Here is a 22,381-nt window from a genome sequence, read left to right on the forward strand (position 1 = left end):
AAATATGGAACTTCAACGAATGGGAATAATGTAACAGAAACCATCAAAAGTCAAATCCCAAATTTAAATGATTTCATCATCCTGTTAGGCAAGGAATGTCGTTCCATATAATTCTAGGAGTGTTTCCTTTTGACAAATGTTTTGAATTACTTAAGTATATTAAAAGGTAATCATACCATGAAGGGAACGCATCATGTAATGGCAGTTGTGGGGACGGTGGATAGTCGTCTTCGGTTCATTGGCAGAATTTTGGGAAGATGTGGTTCATCTGTAAAGGAGACCGCTTATAAAACACTAATATGACCTATTCTTGAATACTGCTCGAGCGTTTGGGATCCCTATCAGGTCGGATTGAGGGAGGACATAGAAGCAATTCAGATTTTTACTGGTAGGTTTGATCATCACGCGAGTGTTACGGAAATGCTTCAGGAACTTGGGTGGAAGTCTCTAGAGGAAAGGAGGCCTTCTTTTCGTGAATCGCTACTGAGGAAATTTAGAGAACTAGCATTTGAGGCTGACTGCCGTACAATTTTTCTGCCGCCAACTTACTTTTCGCGGAAAGACCACAAAGATAAGACAAGAGAGATTAGGGTTCGTACAGAGGCATATAGGCAGTCATTTTTCCTCCGTTCTGTTTGGGAGTGGAACAGGAAGAGAAGATGCTAGTTGTGGTACGAGGTACCTTCCGCCACGCAACGTATGGTTGATTGCGGAGTATGTATGTAGATAAAGATCTCATTTACAAGGCAGTATTTCCCTAATTGATCGTATGATCAGCAATAACTGTGGGAGCTGATGCTGTGCAAGTTAACAAAATAAGTAGGGTCGATGTATCCCGAATAATCAACGACAGAAAGGGGGGAAAAGACGAAGTTCTTCATAGCTACCAAAACCCGATTGTGTTAATAAAATGTTAGCTGGAGAACGATTATAATGAATGAAGGGATTCGTTATGCTCAATGTAATTGAAACTGTGCAATTGAAGAGGGACCTATGGATAGAAAAGGGATGGATAGAGACACTCTGTGAAGTAAAGCATATATTTCCAATACCATCCATTTTCTGAGCATCATAAGCTTTGATATAGGGATTCGTTACACTCAATGAGCTGTGTGCTTTCTAAAGGAAAAGAGTTTCAACTGCAAAATCCACAAAAAAGGAATCACAGGAGAACGGTTGATTATAACAAGATAAGATCGTTAAATACAGCTGGGTGAAATAATGATAAGGGGACGTTAGGACTACAACGGGATTGCACGCTAAACCATCACTCATGATGCACAAAAAATACCGCTGCATCGGAAAAAATTTATGGACTGCACTCTACGCTAAATTAACAATCCATGAAAACACTGTCACCGAACAATCATATCTTAACATAAAACTATAAAGTTAGCAAGAACTAATATACTAAGCCCGCTTGGTTGTTAACGTCTACAGGCAAAGTATATCTGCAAGATCGCACGTAATAGATGAATTTAAACTTAAGGTGCAAACATCAGTAAAATCATTAATAATGAAGTCAACTGCATTAATTAATGTAAACCATAATAAACAAATAAGTTGTAGAAAACTGAACTAATTAAAATGACAAAGAATTATTTAGTAACAATTAATTTTTGCAGATTGTTCAATCTAATAAACACTTAAACTTTGCCACAGAGGTGATCAGAAAACTATTAACAATTATTTCCCATACTTGTAAAACAAGCATGAGAATAACCACTAAATGACGCTAAATATTTTAGGCAAATTTTAAGATTCCGATAAAGTTTGTCTCAGGCAACCATTTAAATCCAATAAGAAAATTAATGTTAGCAAGGTTTACAAGTCTTAGAAATCTATTTGACTCAGACATTCGAAACAGAGCCAAAAGAACTGATATTGAATGCGTTAGGTCACTCCATCCATCACACAGTTGCTAGATGAAGATCAGATTATGAAACACACACAGAACAGAAATTAAAATCATATAATAGACGAATGTTTGACCTTGGCACAGAAAACTTAAACAAAGACACTGTACCCATTTAGCCCTCCAATACATTAAAGTTAGCGAACAACTGAAGACACAAATATTTTTCATTCAGTATGAAATACACACAAAATTTAAAGAATCAATATTTGCGCTTAATCAGTCAACAATGGAACTAGGGCCATAATATGAGCCATTTTACAGTTCATTTATGGATATCTAGGTCATGTCCCAGTCACCATTGATGGTGATCTATATTAAAAACAGATGCCAAACAATGGCCGTTATCGAAAGCCACTCAAAAGTTACAGGAGAGAATCCAAAAACAAATTTCTGTGGGATGAGTTCAGTAAAAGAACAGGAGTTTGGTATATCACATTCAACATTTAATCACACGCAAAAAAAGGTGCTCACCACCTATTGTTTTGTCGGACTTTGGTCCAATAAGGAATGCTGGCGGGACCCCCACATTCACCAACTGATGCAGCAGGAACGGAACTGTGCCAACTTAAAAGGCGGGACCCACGTCCACGAAGGCAGAAGGGAGCAGTAGTGGTCATAGGCGAGCGGCGCCTGTTAACAGCAGAAGCAGGCAGTTAACACAAGAGTATATGTTGACGGCAGAATTATACCACTTCCGTTCAAGGCCAGTGTCTTTTACACCGTACTGGTGCTATCTTTGACTCAATGTGGCAGACGCCAAATTCATTTTGGCGTATTTACATATTTTGTATTACAACCAGCGGTATGCTATTTCCAGGCGACAGCGCATTGAAGTTTTATTACAAACATGTCACCCTTATCCCTAACTGTCAGTTAATGATGCGTCCAAGAAATAAGCCTTCAAGAGATACGCTGAAAACCGAGACAACTAGATGACAGGCACATTGCTTCGCTATAGCATAATGGGTAATGGATTAGACTGTCGAAGGAAGCAGATTCGTATTACGCTGTATGCTAATTCTTTCATTTTATATTTTTCTTATCTTGGCGTTGTTAACACATTCTGGGACTTTCTTATGAATTTAATAAAATAAGTTCTGATATATTTCCGCTGCTAACGACATGTCAAGACAATACCTCGCTGAGAACCGCGCGCGCTGTTCAATCTTTTCAAAAGCCACAAGGCTGTTCTCTCGATAGAAGTTCAAAGAGTGGCCAGTATCGACATAAGCGCTCAATATGAATGCACGCACCTCTATGGATCGGTGATATTTAGATTGGTATTGGTATGCTCCGACAAAGGGAAACCACTCTGACACCCCCGCTACATTTTACAAACGCTCACCCATGCAGGTGTATTGTACAGACGGGTATTCATAATGCGGTAAGGGACAAAGAAAGGGGTGGCTGACCTCAAATGAACAAAACAGAACCATTGCATCCTTTTCATAAGTATCTGTAAAACCTCAACTAGACTGCAGAGATAAATAAAATTAAGACATTAGCAACCCACGAAATCTTAAATAATGAAACGAAGTGAGGAGAGATCCCCTTTCAGGTTTACATAATTTTTTCCATAGAAATGATGAAAAAAATGAAAAAGGGAGATTAGGGGTTAATTTTCTGTCGACAGAGAAGTCATTAAAGATGGAGCACGAGTTCGGGCTACGAAAGGATCGGGAAGGAAATCGACCGTGCTGTTTTCAAAGATACCATATCGGAATTTGCCTGTATCGGTTTTTGAAAACCAGGAAACCCTAAGTCAGGATGACCGAATAAATATTTGAGCCATCGTCCTACCGACTGGAGCCCAGGGTGCTAACCAATGCGCCACCTCTCTTGACAAGGTAGTAAGAGACCTGAAGATGTAAAATGCAGCTGTGTGTGGGAAGGGCATCTATATTTCTTGAACTATCGTATAGTTGTTGATGAAATGGGTGAGTTCAAAGTGACTAGAATTTTTATATAGTTTTTTATTTTTATAATTATGTAATTTTATACTCGTAGATACCATATTTTCATGGCCATTGAAGCGGCTGACAGTGTTGATGTGGCCTGGCCGTGGGTGGCCAGTTAAGAACTCTTAAAGATGCATCATCTCAACTTGTTTATATAATAAAAAAGTTACTGTATTTAAGGGAACAGCACATTGACATTAGGTAGGAAATCACCTTCAAAATTTTCAAGAAGAGTGTATGACAATTACTACGAGTGTCAAATTTACATTGTAGACATTCTTATTATGCCGTCAAGAATGTAATGCTGGCCATGAATCGTAGACAATAAAAGAATCGCTGCTGAGAAGGCTTGCATCTGGAAGACATAAAACAACCTTTATTTCTTACAGTAGAATCATGCCACCAAAATACAAAAAATTACACAGGTCTTTATAAAGTGTTATAGGAAGGCTTTATGCAATCGTGTTTCGTGTATCATGCGAACAGCCTAAAATTAAGGTTTTGAAAAGGAAGCAGAAGACTGGTATTTTCAATAGTCTAATGATTAGAAAAATCATAATCGATATATCGTACGAAAGGTGTAGATATCGTGAAAAATGACTGGTTTTTTTTATATGTTTGTCTCTATGAGCGTCTCTGGATGCCCGAACACATAAGTGATAGGTATTCTTTGGGTACCAGAAGTTGTATTGCTAATAGAACACGAGCGAGTTTTGAGTTGCTCCTAGGTGTGACTGAATACTCAGGGTGGATGCTGGAGTTGATTTTATAGAGAGACGACACTTCTGGAAACAGGTAATATGCACTGAGTTTTTACTTACTGCAAGCGCTAGCCGAGTAATTGTACTAAAGATTACGTTTTGTTCAACAATATCTACATTTTGGCATCCAGGGCCAATAATGTGACACCTGTACAGAATATTAATTATTATTCTTCATCCGCCACCTTCAGTGGAAAGCATTTCATTAGAAAAGCAAAAAGAAAATTTTACCTCATTTCAATATTCTTCGTATGATTTAACTTTTATCGCGTGTGACAATGCTAGGAAAAAATCGTAGTTCATGTTAGTACGATCCACTTCTGTGATATTTAAGGGACTTTGATATAATTTCAAAGTACTGTTCTATTCGTTTGACTAAAGCTTATTCTTATTGCTTCAATGAAAAGTATAACAATATTGCACTGCCACGCCTTGCACTACTGCGTGGACAGCCAGCTCCATTTGGAAACGTAACAAAGCGTCCTAAAGCAAAGGCCAAGCCAAATAGCAAAGCAGTGCTTTATTTGAGGCTCGTGCAGTTCAGTACTTCATATTCCTGCACTACGCTCACAGAGCGGGTCAGGGACATCCGCTGCAAGGTAATAAATAATTATAGGGTCTAAGAGGACCTTTTGAAATTAGGAACTATTTCCATTTGCAAAAGTTTCATATAAATTCAGTACATGAGTTTTTCTAACAGGGCACAGTTTCAATTCGCAACGATTAGCCTTTTGGTTATGACAATTTCATGAGGAAGTCATTTAACCATTCTTTGTATTTAATTTTCAGATAGACAGATTTTGTTTAGATTAATTGATATCACATACATAATACGTAATTTACACACTTAATATTCGTATTCAAAAGTAGGATAGCTAAGGCTAATTTAGATCGAAGAACATGGGCAACACTGTAAGAGGAATTTAAAAGTAGTTGCTTCCACATTGCGATCGAGAGGTTTTGGCGCACCAAGTTTCAAATTACCTTGTTTAAGTGTAAAAGTTTTAATATAATCATGTCTGGTGTTCCGAAATGAGATTTTCACTCTGCTGTGGAGTGTGTGCTGAGATGAAACTTCCTGGTAGATTAAAACTGTGTGCCGGACCGAGACTGTAACTGTAAAGTTTGGAAGGTTTGAGACGAGGTTCTGCTAGATGTAAAGTTGTAAAGAGCGGTGGTGAGTCGTGCTTGGGTGGCTCAGGTGGTAGAGCACTTACCCGCGAGAGGCGAAGGTACCGAGTTCGAGTCTCTGTCTGGTACAAAGTTTTAATCTGCCAGGAAGTTTCATGTCTGGTTTTCACTTGTTCTTATTTTAAATAAATGCATTAGTAAAATAGAAGATAGACCAATACATCCAATTAAGAAAATGTTTTCTCACTTCAGCGTACTAGGTTGTAGCATGAGTTTAACATGGTATTATCAGCACATAACAGCTTTCCAGATAACCATAGTCACTTATAGCAAGAGTATGATTAGAGAATTCACCAAATTATTCAAAGAAGTTAAGCCAGACATCAAAAGAAGAACGATGGTACTATGACTGCTCACTGTCTTCTGCGTTACACTGCCTTATTGGTATCTCTTGAAGAGTTCGAAAATTAGCTTTGTGCGTTTCGAACTTGTGTGGCCTGTTACATTAGTATTTGTGATATTTATTTAAACATTATTACTTATTACGATCATGGGATCTTTTTTTAGAAAGGTACAGTATATGTGTTTATAAACATAAAGCATTTTGAAGCAGTCACATTACCTCTTGGGACACGAAACTACGTGCGTTGGACAGTGAAATGTATGAAACGAAAGCATCTAACATTTCTGTAAACTATGTTTAACAATACGTTCTTAGAAGTTTGAAATGACGAGCTGTAAAACGGTGTCAACTGTTTTGATAACAAAGCAACTGCAGCTGTTGAAAGGCATGCTGCAAAGAACTTGGCTAACAGCTTGTTAAATTCTTGTTTTATTGATACACAACCGGTTTCGCGGCCCAAAGTCGCATCGTCAGGTGCAACATTGTTAAGAACGTCACAGGTGCACCCGTCGCTCCTAGTCGAGATGTATTATTCAGTGAATATTGTGAATTTTTTTTTATGGGTCACATATTCGTCGTCCCTCGTTTGCCAATATAAAGTAGACAGTATTCGCTGAGTAATATATCTTGAATACGGCTCATGGCTACACCTATGAATTTTAAACATTCTTGCCATCTGTTGGTGCGGTTTTAGGCCACGTAACCGTACGTGTATCAAGAAAACATAAATTTTGCGAGCTTTCAGCGGAGTTCTTCGTAACAGCAAACTATTTTGGTAACATTTTCTTTACAATAGCCTTTGCTCCAAAATGACTAAACGTGTCTTGCATAAAAAATTGAATGGTGAAACCATTTTACATTTATGATTTTGTTTATAGATGTAGATCAGCAGCTGCAGAATATTTCAACAACGATAAAAAGTCAGTCGTCATCAGCACAACATTTGATAAGATTTTCAAGTAACATAACATTTAAGAGAGGTCGACCGTCAAATTTTTGAGAACTGTATGCATTCGTCAGTTGCAGTTTTCCTCTTCTATCAATAACGGTAGTAGTTTTTGATTTGTCCTAAGAGGATTATTACAATAATGATCTAGCTTGATAAGGATCAATGTTCTTTACTTATAAACTCTCTCTCTCTGTCTCTCTCTTTCTCTCTCTCTCTCTCTCTCTCTCTCTCTCTCTCTCTCACACACACACACACACACACACACACACACACACGCACGCACACACACGCACAAACACACATACGTTTCAACTGATCTAAAGACCACTACGGTATTGCTGGAATTATGAAGCATCTTTCTCCATTTGTCTGGAAAACGGAGCAGCAACTCTCCACAATGAATTTTGTTGGAAAATGATAGCTTATTTTTTTAAATCTTCATAAGTATAGGGCGTAAGATTTTCTAGTCAGATATTAATGAGAAGATATATTATACTGTGTTGGTGCATAAGTTCGTAGCGTTTTTCGGTAAGTTTAACAAAGACAACAGACACACATGACAGAGACGTTAATCATTAATGGTATATTATCCCTCAGTTTCCAACGCTGTGATAACTTTCCAATTTCGCGATTGTAGAAATAAGGTGATATAGAGGCGAAGAACTCGTCGATCCCATTTTCATCCAGAAAGAAAGTTCCTTAAACCCTGTTCGATAGAGAGCAGAGAAGGTGAATATGTGCGGCGCAAGATCAGTTGAATAAGGTAGATGCGGAATGACTTTCCATGGTTTTATATAGTGTTTTCCTTTTTTTTTTCAGTCTACCAACATGCAAGCGGGTGTTGCCATGTAGTAACATCGCTTCACGCATTCTTCCTGCTCGTTATTCTTGGATTGCGTCGGCAAGACGTCTCAGCTGTTCAGAATGACTGTCAGCTGTGATTGTTACACCTCGGGGAAGCAATCCGTAGTACACTACACGGTCGCTGTTCCACGAGATGAATAACATTATCTTTTGTGGGTGCCCGCAGGTCTTTGTACAGATAGTTCCTGTGTTATTGAACTCAGTCATTACTTTCGTTTCCTTATGTTAGCATAAAGGCACCATTTCTCGTCGCCAGTAACTATACAGGATAAAAATGGTCGGGGCTGTTCACGAGCCAATTGATGACATGGAAGCAGAGACGCACAAACGTGATTTTGGCTTACAAATGCGGTACCCATACACCCGATTTTTCAACCTTAGTCGTTGCACGCAAACGTTGCACGATGGTGGAATGATCACAGTTCATCACATCTGCCACTTCTCCAGCACACTGACGTGTGTCGTTGTGGATTGATGGGTTTAAACGATATCCATCAAACCCCGAAGGTTTCCGTCCACGTGGAGAGTCACTAATGTCAAAACGATCCTCCTCAGAAACGAGAAAACCATTTTCTTGGCATTCCCTGTCCACTGGCATTAGCCCCACACAAGGCGCAAATGTTTCTGATTACTTCCGCTGCTGTCCACCCTCTATTGACGTGAAACAGAAAATTTGTCGGAAATGTTCCGATTTCGCCTATTTCCATCCGTTTTCTAGTCTCCACAACTCCATTCAGTATCTCCAAGTTACAAAACGTGAACTCAAATAGCAAAAGTGAACTACAGATAAAAAATGACATTTGATAAATAACACCGTAGCTACCGGAATACTAACATACGAAACCAAAAGTGCTACGAATTTATGCATCAACTTAATACAATGACATACATTGCTTTATGATCCGTTTAAAGGAGTAACCCTCCTTAAACGTATGAAATCATTTTCGTGTTCATATTGTACGCTCTCTTTAACACCTGTACTGCATGGAAGGACCCCTTGCAGCTGAAATATTGATCATCGGCTGGAATTCCCGAAGCCCTCCTATTAGATTAGTAACAAAATAATTTTGTGGAAGCCACTTCAGTATCCAAAATACTTAATAGTGAGGGCAACCACAGCTGCGAATATGCATCTTGGAAATTAGAACAACCCACTTTAGCTGTATGAAAATCCTTTTTATTGGACTCACGAGTAGTTTTCGCGGCATTACGGTCCCATCTTCAGGTGAACATCTGTTTCAGGTCATAAGATGAGCAAAACTGGGGTATACGGAAGGCTCAATAGTCCTCGTCAATTTAGAATGAAAACCACTAAGGAAGTGGTATCTCTAAAGTATAAATGCTGCAACGTAGCAGTCCTATGTTCAGTTAATTGAAAGGCCGAAAAGTATAACCTGATGGTGTAAGTTTCAACTAGTTCGAAGGTAGATGATGGAAACCAGTGGTATGTCAGATGCTGTGTTTGGATCCTAACCATTATTTTGGAACTAGATCTCACGAGGCCCATAGTTCCTGAATAATGGCGTAAAAGTTTATAAAGTTTATGCAAAGAAATCTTTCCTGAAAGCATTTGCCTGGAGTGTAGTTCTATATGGAAGTAAAAAGTTAAGTACAGACAAACAGGAAATAGCAGCTTTTAAAATATGGCACAACGAAAAGAATGCTGGATATTAGATGCGTAAAGAAAAGTTATTGAGGCGAACTGCGAAAGAAAGAGCTTGATAGCAGAAGTCGACTAAAGGGAGACAGAGGTCGATAGAACATGTCAGTAATCATTAACTAATAGTTAATTTGGCAATTGAAGGAAATTTGATAATTGAGGGAAATTTGGCAATTAAAAATCGTAGATGGTGACCGAACTTGACTCAGTAAACAGTGAAACGTCCCCTTCGAAAAATTATTAATGACAGCGCTGGAAAAACTCTTATGTTATTTGATTTTCAAACAGCTGAGCAAAAATCAACATACTCAAGCAGTTTTCTCTTTACTTATTCTGATCATCACTAAACTGTCACACGCAATCTGACATTCAATAATCCCTACAAAAGAATGGCCCTGCCTAACAATAACCTTTACCTTTCATGAATCACTTACCTCACAAAAATTTTCGTTAGTCGAACTACTGCGCCAGTACTGTCAACTAAAAAAAGATTGTAATTACTGAAGGCACTAACTACTGACAGGCATGGTTAGCAAATGAAAGATTTTGATAGAGAACAAACAATGTAGTTACCTTAATAGCGTTTGAAAGTCATTATATATATTTTGTGACATCCAATGAAACAAATTTCCTTTTTCTGACGGACACACGTCCAGATCGTTCGCTTAAAACTCTGACATCTCTCTCTCCACATCCACCACTGCTGGCGGCTCACCTCCAACTGCCCAACGCTACGCGCTGTTCACATACAACTGCCGTACACTACACAAGCGAATATTCCAACAGTGATTCCTACCAGCCACAGACTGCACACAGCGCAGTCAGCGATTTTCATACAGAGTACTACGTGGCGTTACCAACATAAAAACCTAAACAGCCTACTTACAACAGCTATCAATAAATGTAGGTTGCTGTACTTACACAGATAGAAAAATATACAAGAAAGACTATTTTAGAGAGATGCATCAAACCAGTTCTTGAAACGATGTCTGCAGTGGCAACAGAAATTATAATAATAAATCCAGTGATATATTTCGAGTTAAATAAGGTATGAAATTGAGATACTGAGAAATCTTTCTCTACTATGCGTCACATGACTGTCGGCCGTGACAATTGACTGGACAGAAAGTAAGTGAAAATAGTTTTCCAATGTTTGATTTTTATTTATTCTTATACCAGTTATTCCCTTCGAGCGTGATTTTAAAATTTAAACATTTTTTATTTATTTGTGCCAATGGAACAGTTGATTTAATGTAGGACAGTGTTACGTAAAATATAATGCAAAATTAAGATATGCTAAACGGAAGCACTTTGTTCCAACGGTTAGCTTCAACTTCCAGTTACTTATCTACGTAGTCGTTTTTCCGACTGGACATATCTGGTAGGGTTGTACCAACATTCCAATACTCTCTTCATAGAAGGCAGCCGCCAGTGCTTTCCATCAATTCTCTACGCTGCTCTATAGCTCGTTGTCTGTGCCAAAATGTTGTCTTCATAACCAGCGGATTAAGTGAGCAGAGATGAAACTCAGAGGGTGCCAATAACGGCCTGCATTATGGGTGATCAAACGCTTTACTTCGAGAACGCAGCATGAGCATCTTCATTGCCCCTGCAGAATGTAGCTGAGAATGCTCTTCAAGAAGGAAACGTAAGACAGTTATGTTATTTGGGCTGCATAGCTTCAGGCGAAACTTTTCATCAGGCCCTCCCACTTGGCGGAACACAATATTTTCTACACATACTTAAGCGCACACTGTGCGCTCACTACTGAAAAGAGCGACATGACGTTATCGACGGACTTACTACAGACATTTCCCAACACAACTGTGCAAAGCTTCATCGGATTTTCACTGTGATTTCAATATCGCAACCGATCGGAACTTATTTTCCGAATAGCCCTCATATATGTTTACATATTTACAAGGGCTAGCTGGAAAACCAGCTTTAAACAACTTACAAGCAAATCTCATGTTCGGTGAGTAGCTTGTTTTTGAAAACGACATTTAGCTTGCAAATTTGGGCATTTATTTGGTTTGGTGTGATAATATAACCACAAGCTGAAGTATTAGCTCATATGCATGAAGTTAGATATTTCTAGAGGGCAGAAATCACGATATTCCATAAAACGTACAGTCAGCAACTTGAACTACAAAATAATCTAAAACAATTTTTCATTTACCAGAAGTAGCGGAGTAAAGAAAAAGCATTTCGCGCAACACAGACTTTACGAATTTGCTTGTTGCAAAACGAATTCTAAGAATTGCCTATTCTATGCTCTGACCGCTGTAGTTCAGCAAAAGCGCAGTTCTGTGGATGTATCGCAACAAAGTATCGAAAAGAAAAGGAATAGGATGTGCAATCAACGCAATTATCGTTTACAGTACATCTTAAAAATGTAACAAATAGCTGAAAGTCAAAATAGATTAACGAAACTTCAGGGAAGCACTGCAGAACTATCACTCCTGCAGCACCTTTTAGGGGCACGGATTTCCGAAGTGGAACTGTGTGAATCATTCTTATAGGTTATTGTATACGAATTTTTCCAACGCAGAAGATTTAGAGTGGCTTCCCAAATTTGAGTCTGTACGATTTCGATCCGGGAGGGTAACTGAATGCTTATATGAAACGGAGAAGAAAATAACCTACGGAAACAGGTTATGTCATACGTACAACTATGTTCTAGTTCCCGTTTTTCTTTCTCATATACAGATTTTTTTCTTTTATTGAGTTTCGATTCCCCCCCCCCCCCCCCCCCCCCCTCCCGAAGGGGGCAGGCTGGTAGTAGCTTAGTATGCCGCTCTTCAGTCTACAGAATTTGTTACAAAAAATGAAGATAATAAATAATAAAAGCAGGTGATGAAATCGGCGACTTAAACGGTAAAATGGCGGAAAATTGTGGAATTTAAAACATAAAACAAAAGGTTGGTGATGCTAATAAAATACACAGGAAGCAGACAGGTAAGATAATAGACAGACAATTAAAAAACACGCCGACAGTCTGGTTTCTGTTCGCAAGAGATATGAAAATCACACTCATCGATAGCATGATTTCTTTTCGTAGCACTTTGGAAAGACGCACAGGTGAACACTCACTTGAACACTGCATTAAAAGGTTGGCACAAATGTGACACACCACAACCGAGGGCAGACGGGGGTCTCACATATACCAAAAGATAGATGCAATAATCCTCCATTTATTGATTTTGCAATGAGCTGAAAATTTTTTAATACGCCTGCTGCAGATATAGGAAGAAACGTTACAGGTGGTTGTGGATTCTGAGCAGACATTGTTTCCCAGGAGAGTGAAAATCGCACCGAAGTTTCGATAGTGTCGCCACAGGTGGGCCACAAAATTCAATTATTGCATAAAGATAACTGTGCCTACGCTGCATCAAGTACAGGCAAGCACCAAGCAGTTCCGCAGGGTCTCGGTAGATGGCGGAAAGCTATCGTTCGCATTGTGTTGCAGATCGGGATTAAAAATAGGACGTTAGACTGCTTCCGCAGATGAACTGAAATACACAACCGGGTCTAAATGTAGCTAGGTTTTTAAAGATGTACTTAATTTTGACAATATATCTGTAGGAAACTACTCGTTAAGTACACTTCTAGCGCAATAATTTTAGTGTCAATCTAAATCAAAATTACACTTTTTTCCCAATATGATTGTGAACTATATTCAGATCTTTATTTCCTTAATTTCTTTTGTATGACTGGATGATTCCATCTCTTATCTGGTTTAGGACCTAACTGTCGAAACATAGATACCATCTTTAGTGACCTTTGTGCATTTTATTATTACGGCCTTCATTTAGCAAACTCATTTCAAATGGCAGCAGCTCAAGATTTCGCTAGAAAAAACCTATTTCCTCTTTAGAAGTATTTCAATTAAAATACCTGCCGATATAAATTACGTGAGAGCGTGTCCTTGACTGATCATTCAGACATGAAACAAAATGCCAGTTGAATTCACCCGAAATTATTTTTATTTCCCTTCCTACCCGTCTCCCATATGGCAGAAAAAAAGCTCCTATGGTAGAGACCAAAGATGTGTGCAGGAATAAAACTGGATCTCGTCAGGTACCTCATTTCTCCCAGAAAATTCTCAATTTTATCCTTTCATGATTTCAGTGGTGGATGATACAGTTCCAGGCTTTCCAGAGACATCGTTTATGGTGAATAAAACTAAGTTAAAAACGTTTATGTACGTATTCAAAAAATTATTACTGAAGCTCAGTTAATGTAACATCTTATATCCACGAAACGTGTCGCATTACATCAGCTAGAGTAAAATAGAAGGAAATACAGATGTTGACAGGTATAGGAATTATAAGACAGTTATTCGAATGCGTAAAGTTTTTAAATCATTAAAGTGGATAATGTACCGACAAATAACAACTCTCTCTCCATACGCTGATATATCCAGGAAAGGTAAAGCTAAAGATTTCAGAGCTACACCTTATAGTGGTGAGAAGGACAGTAAAAAGTAACCAGGTGAGGAGGTGCAGTGTTTGAAACACTGGACTGTCATTTGAGAGGAGCATCATCCAAATTTCCGTGAGATCATTCAGATTTGAGTTTTTCTGAAGCAATTAATAAGAACGGCGAGATGATCTTCAAGCATGTGAATTTGCTTTAACCAAAAAACAAGGAAGATAATGAGTATGCTATTAAAACACCAAAGTGGGGGACAAAAGATGAAGATGTTAGGCTCGTTAGCTTTAGGCCTAAGTGCCCCACAAAATGGTCAAAGCGAGGACGCCACAAAGAATGAGACATTCGGGCAAAAAAGATACGTTCAACAAATGTGGTGTCTCTAAAGAAATCTGCTGATATTGAATTTTTTGTGGAGTCACGAAATTAAGTTTTTGCTAAATAATTTTTCAAAGTTCCCTTTTTTCCATGCTGCGACGTTTGTTGGTACCAAATATAGCTCTGTGTAAAACGGTAAAGGATAAAAGAGAAACTAAAAATGTTCGATTTCCTTTCATGGATTGCCCATTTACTAATGTTCCTGTTGTCTTCCGCTGCTATGATAGTAGCAATGAATTGTAGTTAAAGGTAAAGATCGACAGTGAGAAATTAAAAAAAAACAGCATTTAGACGTCTAAGAAATATACCAGGAATAAAGGACAGCTAACCAGTTGTAAAAAGTGGTGGTTTTCAAATAACATTGACCACGGTTTCGACGGATCTAAACTCGTATTCTTCAGAAGGACAGACAACATTAGCAATTCACTCAGTAAAAGCTGCCTCCGCATGGCATTTATCGGCAACGACCTTTTGTGTCCATATGTAATAATTAAGACCCCTAGAATCAAGGACATGTCACATGAACAAAAGGAGTCACTTAGACTAACAGACCATGTCAGTAGCAACATGCCGACTGAGGGAGACTGGAAAGCGTGGATACCAGGGAAACAACTCCTGAGGCGCATGCGCCGACAAACACGTATGCTTGACGGTCTGAACAGCCAAGCATACGCCTCAGAGTTGTTTCCCTGGTATCCACTCTCTCCAGTCTCCCTCAGTCTGCATGTAGCTACGGAGTGACTGCTTTTACTGATGTGACGAGCCCTTGATTCTAGGAGCGTTAATTGTTACATATAGACATGCAGACCGTTGCCGATAAATGTCATATGGAGACAGCTTGTTGTCTAACGTGAAGAGCAAGTTGGTATGCAGTAGCTGTTTGTGGACGAGCGTTGTCCTACTTACTTCCTGTCGAAGAAATAACTGTAGCACGCGGTTAACAGCCTGTGCAATGTAGCGGGCATTGGTTACTTTACTCCGCAGGAACACCAAATGGGACTGTGAGTTGTAACCGGAGGCCCCCAAACATCATGAACTCTGTGGTGGCACCTGTGAGTCGTTGCCGAATACACTTCGGAATAGGCCGCTTATCAGGAGTACGCCCTACACGTGTACGTCCATCACTCACGTACAGGGGGAACATACTCTCATTTAATTTCGAGCCGTCTCTTTCACGACACCAGAATATCCGTGCTAGGTAGTGTCATTACATCAATGGTAGCCTGGCCAGGGGCATACTCTTGTAAGCAGACGCTTCCCAATCATCGTTGGTAACAGCAGGTCCGTCATGTGTCCGCATTTGTACCCTGGATGGTGTTGGCATAATACGTCGGTCTTGACGTGAGTTTGTATTACGCTGACGTCCGGAACCTGGTCCAAAGGTGTGCGAACTTTTCACATACCACAGAAATCAGTGGCATCCCATCGATGCATTGTGCACATGTGCAGCGTCGGTAAGTCGTTCCAGCATCCATCAGACCCACAGTGCGACCCCTGTCAAGTGCCTGAGGTTGTTTACTGGCCGGAGTGGCCGAGCGGTTCTAGGCGCTACAGTCTGGAACCGTGCGGCTGCTACGGCCGCAGGCTCGAATTCTGCCTCTGGCATGGATGTGTGTGATGTCCTTAGGTTAGTTAGGTTTAATCAGTTCTAAGTTCTAGGCGACTGATGACCTCAGAAGTTAAGTCACATAGTGCTCAGAGCCATTTTTTTAAAGTTGTTTAAACAGAACACGTACTCGTCGGTGGGGCATGGTTGCTCCATGGAATGAATGTTCACCTGTAAGATCAGCACTGGCACCGCCTGGTAAGATGGACCAGAAGGGGAATAGAGAGGCCTCACGACCTTGCCGATGACCATGACAAATGAGTCGATAGCTCTACAACTCTTCTGCATGCACCCTCAGGCCACTGGACACAGTCCCTGAGTGCGTTGCATTTTTTCCAGCAGTACACATAAGTACAGGTATCGGAGAACAAACGTTTTACACTACTGGCCATTAAAATTGCTACACCAAGAAGAAAAGCAGATGATAAGCGGGTATTCATTGGACAAATATATTATACTCGAACTGACATGTTATTACATTTTCACGCAATTTGGGTGCATAGATCCTCAGAAATCGGTAACCAGAACAACCATCTCTGGCCGTAATAACGGCCTTGATACGCCTGGCCATTGAGTCAAACAGAGCTTGGATGGCGTGTACAGGCACAGCTGCTCATGGAGCTTCAACACAATACCACAGTTCATCAAGAGTAGTGACTGGCGTATTGTGACGAGCCAGTTGCTCGTCCACCACTGAACAGACGTTTTCAATTGGTGAGAGATCTGGAGAATGTGCTGGCCAGGGCAGCAGTCTAACGTTTTCTGTATCCAGAAAGGCACGTACAGGACCTGCAACATGCGCTCGTGCATTATCCTGCTGAAATGTAGGGTTTTGCAGGGATCGAATGAAGGGTAGAGCCACGGGTCGTAACACATCTGAAATGTAACGTCCACGGTTCAAAGTGCCGTCAATGCGAACAAGAGGTGACCGAGTCGAGTAACCAATGGCACCCCATACCATCACGCCGGATGATACGCCAGTGTGGCGATGACGAATACACGCTTCCAATGTGCGTTCACCGCGATGTCGCCAAACACGGATGCGACCATCATGATGCTGTAAACAGAACCTGCATTCATCCGAAAAATGACGTTTTGCCATTCGTGCATCTAGGTTCATCGTTGAGTATACCATCGCAGGCGCTCCTGTCCGTGATGCAGCGCCAAGGGTAACCGCAGCGATGGTCTCCGAGCCGATAGTTCATGCTGCTGCAAACGTCATCGAACTGTTCGTGCAGATGGTTGTTGTCTTGCAAACGTCCCCATCTGTTGACATCGGGACGTGGCTGCACGATCCGTTACAGCCATGCGGATAAGATGCCTGTCATCTCGACTGCTAGTGATACGAGGCCGTTGGGATCCAGCACGGCGTTCCTTATTACCCTCCTGACCCCACCGATTTCATATTCTGCTAACAGTCATTGGATCTCGACCAACGCGAGCAACAATGTCGCGATACGATAAACCACAATCGCGACAGGCTGCCATCCGACCCTTATAAAAGTCGGAAACGTGATGGTACGCATTTCTCCTCTTTACACGAGGCATCACAACAACGTTTCACCAGGCAACGCCGGTCAACTGCTGTTTGTGTATGAGAAATCGGTTGGAAACTTTCCTCATGTCAGCACGTTGTAGGTGTCGCCACCGGCGCCAAACTTGTGTGAACGCTGTGAAAAGGTAATCATTTGCATGTCACAGCATCTTCTTCCTGTCGGTTAAATTTCGCGTCTTAGCACGTCATCTTCGTGGTGTAGCAATTTTAATACCCAGTACTGTATTTAAAACGAGATAGAAAGTGAAGATCTATGTCTAGTCTATAACTTCTTCTTACTGCCGAAAGTGTACTTAGACTTTGCTACAGGTTCAGACACTGCTTTATTGCAACATAAACAGTATCATTATTTAAAAAGTTCTCAAAAGTAGTAAATAGTATTCCTTTGGTAGCAGTATTTCATAAGTTTTCCAGCTGTGCAAAAGACACTACCCATTTAGAATTACGCATTTGGTTGTTGAGCTAATGAAGAAACAAATTAACTGTGAGAGTTACTTTACAGGTGCGAGGCAATAATTTAAGGAGCCTAAAGTAATTTACGTACTCTTTAAAGAGTGGAGGCGACGCGTTTAGGAGATAATGTGGGGATATTTCAGCAGGACGTCGCGTTCCCACGCAGAGGCGTGCCGGGCCGGGCAGATGGGCAACTTTCTCGCTGCCAGCGCCGGGTCTGGAGCTCCGGACAGAGCGCCACAGCCGACCTGACATTTGCAGAGGCGCCCGCCGAAGTGGACACTGCGGCCGCGGAGAAATCGGGTCGTGTGTCTCCCAGAAGCCGTCTTCTGGGAGCCTGTGGCGCAAACGAGGCTCACTGCAGTACTGATATTTGGTAGTGCGAAAGTAACTTTATGTTATAGTTGACTTAACTGCATTTAAGTGAATGGCGGTAATGGAGTAATCGGTGTATACGGAGATGTAGAATAATACCAGTGACGTAGCAATCAGAAATACTTAAATCTAATGCAATGAAAGTGTCGCGACTAATGGAAATTTGTGGCAGACATGGACTCTAACCCGGATGTACTGTTTTCTTGAGAGCAGTCGCAGCTAGCTCGACGCGCCTCCAAACACACCCTTTCATTGTCACTAACGGTTTTACCTATATCCGAAAACCACTGAAAAAATCTGAAATGGCACTGTGGAGGAACGGATATGGTTTTATAAACTCTTTTCCCTGAAAATGTCACTGCATACGAACTCATCATTTAGTTATCTGCCTTGTGGCAGATTTAGACTTTATAGCCGACCATGTTTCTCTGTCTCCCGTTTTACTCTTTATTCTTTGGTACCCTCCTTGTGGTCTACTGACGTTATTCAGTATATGCTATCTTTTTCTGCCCTCCTCTCTCTTTCCCAGAGTAGAAACTTCAATTACCTTTACTAGCAGTCAGATTTTATCATATACAGCACAGCTTCCTTTTATCAACCGTCAACATCCTACGATCTTTTCCACCCCTTCACAGGACCTCCTCATTACTGACTTTATCAGTCCAGCTGATCTCCTCCAATCTGCGCCATATCCACACTTCACTACCGAGCGAGGTGGCGCAGTGGTTAGCACACTGGACTCGCATTCGGGAGGACGACGGTTCAATCCCGTCTCTAGCCATCCTGATTTAGATTTTCCGTGATTTTCCTAAATCGTTTCAGGCACGTGCCGGGATGGTTCCTTTGAAAGGGCACGGCCGATTTCCTTCCCAGTCCTTCCCTACCCCGAGCTTGCGCTCCGTCTCTAATAACCTCGTTGTCGACGGGACGTTAAACACTAACCACCACCACCACCACACTTCACTAGCTTCAATTCTCATCTCGTCCTGCCATCACAATATCCACGTTTATATTCCGAACAGAGCCACGCTGCATACCAGGCATTTCACTAGTTGCTTCCTTAATTCTGCGATCAAGCCACTAGTTAAGAGTCTTTTCTGCTTTTGAAATGCTTCTTTGGCCAAAGCCATTCTGACTTTGATATCCTGTTCACAATGCATATCTTTCCTAACCCAACTTCTCAAACAGTCTATGGTTTCAAGCACTTCCTTGTACTTCGCTCTTTACTTTAAGCGTATAGCCATGCCTTTCGTTTTCCTGTTATTTATTTTCACACCGTATGCTAGACAAAATTCATTCAGGCTATTTAACATTTGATCAATGGCTTTTCATTTCCTGCACGACACACTATGTCATATGCAAATCTTGCGCATTCTAGTTTTCGTCCACGTATCCCGAATCCGCTTTTTGCACCAAAACAACTTTTCAGTGTTTCCTCCAAATGTATGTTAAATAAGATCGGCGAGAGGCAGCTTGTATAACCCCTCTTCCGATCTCGCTACCTTCCGAGGTCTCATTTCCTTCTGATTCAAGCACAGATTTTCAGTCAGTCTTCTCCCCAACACTTGATCCTTTTTCTAACCAGATATGCGTCAGCTTATCCAACTGCATATTCACTGATTTCATCTGGACTATCTACATCCAGGTCAGCGAAATTAATTCAACAGACACGTAAATATCCATTGCGTCTAAACATCAGTCCTACATCAAATTTGAGCGTCTCTTACATTCGATCCTTTACCGGGTGACTCTTTTCCGCAGCGCAGAAACTTGTATAAGCTTTCGTAGGTAATACGAGGAAAAACAAGTGACAATGACAGTTCGTGTGAGACCTAGAGATCTAATGTAACAGATAAGGTGACTGATCGCAAAACGTAAGAAATCTGGTTTCAAGGTCACATCGGTCACAAATTGTTGCTGGCCGCAACATGTGAATAACATTGTACTGCCGATAGGATTTATTCTAAAAACATAAATTGATGAATGTGAACAGCAGCTCCCATGACTCTTCCTTAATTCCGTTCAAACCTCTGCAATTTTTCTTTCTTTGCATGGGAGGAGCATCAGTCTCCCTGGTTTGATGGAGCCCGCAACGAACTGCAGTGCTGTACCAACCTCTTCATCTCGGAGTAACACCTACACCGCACATCATCAATTGCTTGTTGGTTATACTCCAATGTCAGAAGCTTGAACATGGTACGGAAGCTAGAAAATCTGGAAAGGGAATTGCAAAGGCTCTATCTAGATATAGTGGGGATCAGTGAAGTGACATGGAAAGATTACAAGGGTTTCAAGTTAGATGAGTATAGTGTAAGATCAACAGCAGCAGAAAATTGTATAACGGGAATAGGATTCTTTATGAATAGGAAGATCAGCAGAGAGTGTGCCACTCTAAATAGTTCAGTGATAGGATTGTTCTTATGAGAATCGACAAAAACCAACAATGACAGCTATAGTTCAGGAATATACATGCAGACGTCACAAGCTGCAGATCAAGAGATAGAGAAAGTACATGAGGATAATGAAAGGGCAATGTAGAACATTTCGATGACTGCAAGAGCTGACAAGTACGAGGATTATAGCACAATGAGCTCAACCCCTGTGCATCCAAGTTGCTGGCAAGAGTAGTATACAGAAGAGTGGAAGAGAAAATTAAGGATGTGCTGGATGACGATCAGTTTGGCTCTAGGAAAGATAAAGGCACCAAAGCGACAACGTTACGGTTGATAATGGAAGACAGACTAAAGAAAAATCAGGACAAGCTCATAGCATATGTCGGCCCGGAAAAAGCGTTCGACAATGTAAAATGGTGCAACAAGTTCGAAATTCTGTGAAAAGTTGGGGTAAGCTAAAGGGAGAAAATGGAGGCATAATAAGAGTCAACGATCATGAAATAATTGCTTGAATTAAAAAGGATGTAAGACAAGGATGTAGTCTTTCGCCACTACTGTTCAATATGTACATAGAAGAAGCAAAGATGGAAACAAAAGAAAGGTTCAGGAGTGGAATTAAAATTCAAGCTGAAAGGAAATCAATGATACGATTCGCTGATAATACTTATATCCTGACTGAAAGTGAAGAAGAATTATGTGATATGCTGAATGGATGAGCAGTCTAATGAGAGCAGAATATGGATTGAGAGTAAACAGAAGAAAAACTAAGGTAATGAGAAGTAGTAGAAATGAGAACAGCGAGAGCTTAACATCAAGACTGCTGGTCACGAAGTAGATGAAGTTACGGAATTCTGCTACCAAGGCGGCAAAATAACCAATGACGGACGGAGCAACGAGGTGATAAAAAGCAGACTGGCACTGGTAAAAAGGGCATTCCTGGCCAAGAGAATTCTACTGGTTTCATACATGTGCCTTAATTTAAGGAGAAAGATTATGAGACTGTACATTTGGTGCACAGCATTGTACGGTAGTGAGACATGGAATGTGGGAAAACCGAAACAGAAGAGAAACGTAGCGTTTAAGATGCAGAGCTACGGTTGAATTTAAAAAATTATGTGGACTGATGAGGTAAGGAATGAGGAGGTTCTGCGCAGAATCGGAGAGGAAAGCAACGTGTGGAAACACCTTCAAGGAGAACGGACAGGATGATAGGACATCTGTTAAGACATCAGGGAATGACTGCTATAGTACTAGAGGGAGTTTAGTGGACAAAAACTGTAGCGGGAGACGGAGATTGGAATACCTCCAGCAGAATGTTGGTTGCAAGTGATCAAGTGATATTCTGAGATGATGATCCTGGCAAAGGAGGGAAATAGAGGAATGCGTGACGGGAAGTTCCAATTTTTGTCTTCCCCTACGGTCTTATACTTTCTATAGCTCCCTCTAGTGAAATGAAATTTATGTGGTTATAGCGGCGACCAGGGGAGAGCTCCTATTCTTCCGGTGTTTTGCTGAGATGAAATGGTGTCACTTATAGCTTCAT

This window comes from Schistocerca americana, chromosome 8, assembly GCF_021461395.2.
Source record: "Schistocerca americana isolate TAMUIC-IGC-003095 chromosome 8, iqSchAmer2.1, whole genome shotgun sequence".
In the NCBI taxonomy this organism is placed as follows: domain Eukaryota; kingdom Metazoa; phylum Arthropoda; class Insecta; order Orthoptera; family Acrididae; genus Schistocerca; species Schistocerca americana.